At 38.3% G+C, this 3,076-nt stretch overlaps 1 protein-coding gene across 2 annotated transcripts in view; it reads right to left on the bottom strand.

The window, feature by feature from the left end:
• The window catches only part of LOC118737905 (uridine phosphorylase 1-like), a 175,591-nt gene that overhangs the window by 85,791 nt on the left and 86,724 nt on the right, over positions 1-3,076 (bottom strand). The window lies entirely within an intron of this gene.

Below are 3,076 nucleotides of genomic sequence, written 5' to 3'. Positions count from 1 at the left end.
TCTTAATGTAATTTTGCGTAAAATTTGTTAGTGGCATTTTTGTTTTTTGAACTTCTGCTGTCACCTTATTATATGAATTCGCCTTGGAATAAATTGTAATTCTTTATAAAATAATAAAACATGCAAAAAATCCATAAATATGTAATACATAAAAATAGACCCGAATCATGGTTTCCGTGATCGAATGAAATACGATTCGAATCGAACGAAGCAAAATGACAGCTCCCTGCAGTGAAAAGCCAAACCAGTTAGAAAAAATACTAGTTCATTAAGTAGTATGTGCCTACCAGTTCGACAATTTCGAAGAACTTAGGCGATCAGCGACATCTGCCTTCGAATTGTCAAAGCCAAAAATAAAACGCAATTAATTGCTTTTCTTACAAATGTCGGCTGTGGCGTCACGTGAAGACTACTGGTTCTGGTTCTGAAATCGCAGGTTCGAGGCCGCTTGGAGGTGGTTAAGAATTTTAAAGTTAAATAAATGTAAGTAAAAATAATTTATTCAATTTATATAAATAAATAACAAATTTGAAAATCTAGTTGCATTGCAAAAAACATTTAGGAAGAAATGCTATTGCTATAAAAACAAAGAAGTTTACCAAAAATATTTTTTTTATTAAATTTAAAAATAACAATAAACAGCATAAACAAAAAAATATATATATATTTATAAAAAATAAAAATAAAATAAAAAAATAGAAAATAAAAAAATTTTCCCTGCGCCACGATTTGAACCTGGGACCTCAGGCTTACCACGCGAGTGCTTTGCTCTGTCGGCCATTGTGACTGCTGGAGCATCGCGAGCAAAAATGCACACTTATGCTTTTCACGGGGCATGAATTGGCAGACTACCTCATCAACTGGTATGATCCTTCTAGTATTTATACTAGTAGATGCTGATGCATAGCCTGACAATTGACATCTCGTAGGACATCGCAATGTTAAAAATACCAGTCGCTAACATTGAAAAAGGATAGAACGTGAACTAGTTCGGCTGAAACGCAAACCGGTAGAATTCTAGTTTACAACTAGTAGCTTTCCCTGCAGGGCTGTTTTCCCTCAAATACATTTTGAACTGAAAAAGCGAGCTCGCTACCAAAAGCTGTAAAGAAAATTTCGATTCGAATTTGATTCGAACACGGATGCCTTGATCCTCGCCACATTTTAAAATAAAACAAACAATTACTCTGCACTTCAATTTTTTTTTATAAAATTAGTTTTGAAATGCTTTAAGTTTGCACAAAATTCGTTTGGTAGTCTCCCACAAAAAAAAGTATTGCAAACGAAAAGTATTTCCATAAATAGTTGATATAGATGCAATTTCACTTTTAAATTGGTTAAGGTCAGAGTTAACCTTTCATATTTATTTTAGGTATATTCCATGTTAAAATATGTATGCTTTCTTTCCGGAAAATATTGGTAGTTTTTTAGCCTTTGTTGGTAGAAAATAAAATACTGCTAAAAAGTTGGTAGATCTACCAAGAAAGTGGGAAAGTCCGTGCACTGCCCTCGAGGCAAATTTGACGCGCTAACGACCTCGTAAACTTCAGTGTTGCCGAAACTTTTTTACTAAAATGTTTCATAAAATAATGAAAATAAGTGAAAAAATAATACGCAACTAAATTTAATGAAATACACTAACTCTATTGACTTAGGTTTTCTGCTAATTTTCGGCATTTTTAATTGTGTTTTAGCCAAGAGTGATAAGAGACAAGATGGCGGGATGTTATGGGAAATACTACGAAACAAAAATTGCATCAAAAAATCCTGGTTGATATGTCAAGCAGTCACTTTACGCACCTATTTACACCTTTTCACAAAGGGGGCGTTCCCATAAAAGCCTCTGCAGGAAACATGGTAGTTAGTAGTACCAGACTACCGCACCGAAACATATGAAAAGCGAATTGGGTATCCCCTGCGGATGAATTTCTCGATCGACTCTCAGTCCTGCTTTAACAATAAACCCTTCATCGAGCGGATAAAAAACGGGGGAAGTGGTTGGATACTATCGCCAGCGCAGGAACAACTGGTAAGATGGCCGGTGCCGTGCTGCTGCTGCAGAGAAATATGCAGCATAAAGTCACCGTGCAGCCTATAGCTACACGAGAGTTGAGCGAGACCGGGAGAAGACGGCGAGAAAGGTTCATTCAAAAGAAATAAAGATTGGCATAAGTGCCTGAACCCTATTGGCTTGAAATTGGAAAATTCTATCAGAAAATAAGGCAGAAATCAAATGGTTTCAGCACCGGAGCTGGTTACTGTAGTGAAGATGGAAATCTGGTAACAGATGTCCAGAGTACATTTGAGATATTCCCCTTCCATACACTTCTCAATCCGTGTAGCTCACGTCCCTTCACTCGGCAAAGGCGAAGTGAGAACATCAAAAAGGCGACTTAAAACAAAGCCAACGGAGCCGATGGTATTCAGGCTGAGCTGTTCGAAGCCGGTGGGGAAGAGCTGGTTCAGCTCCGTTCAAAGTGGGAAGGGCCTCTCCGTGTCGTTTGTGGCCAAAGAAGGTTCTAGATACAACATCAAAACATTGCTGCTGGAGATTGCAGATAATATTGATATTGTCGTCCTGAAACTTAGAGACATCAGCGCAGCATATTCCATCTTATCAAAAAAAGCTAAAGAGATTGGTCTAGTGGTGAACGAGGACAAGGCAAAGTACCTCCTGGCAAAACATAAAGAATCCATGAGTTTTGGGAGACACGTCGTTGTTGGCAGATATAATTTTGAAGTAGTGAAGGATTTTGTCTGCCTGGGATCCAGCATAAATACCACCAACAACGTCAGCACGAAAATAAAGCGAAGAATAACTGTTGCCAACAGGTGCTATTTTGAGCTCAGTAGTCAAATGAAAAGCAGAGTTCTCTCCCTGCAAAAAGAAATCACGCTCAACAAGTCGGTTCGGAAACGTGGACGGTGTCGCACAAAGACGGAAAGGCTTTGGGCGCTTTCGAGAGAACTATTGATCACAAGATCTACGGCCCTGCTCGCATGAACCACGAAGTTTATAGGTCACGGGTGCCGAAGAAAATGGAATGGAGAACTGTATGAGTTTTTAAGAACATGG

Source organism: Rhagoletis pomonella, unplaced genomic scaffold, assembly GCF_013731165.1.
Source record: "Rhagoletis pomonella isolate Grant_MI unplaced genomic scaffold, Rhpom_1.0 Rhpom_scaffold_00004, whole genome shotgun sequence".
NCBI classification, from domain to species: domain Eukaryota; kingdom Metazoa; phylum Arthropoda; class Insecta; order Diptera; family Tephritidae; genus Rhagoletis; species Rhagoletis pomonella.
Note: the sequence above shows the minus strand (reverse complement) of the source record. Positions and strands in the feature narration are given on the sequence as shown.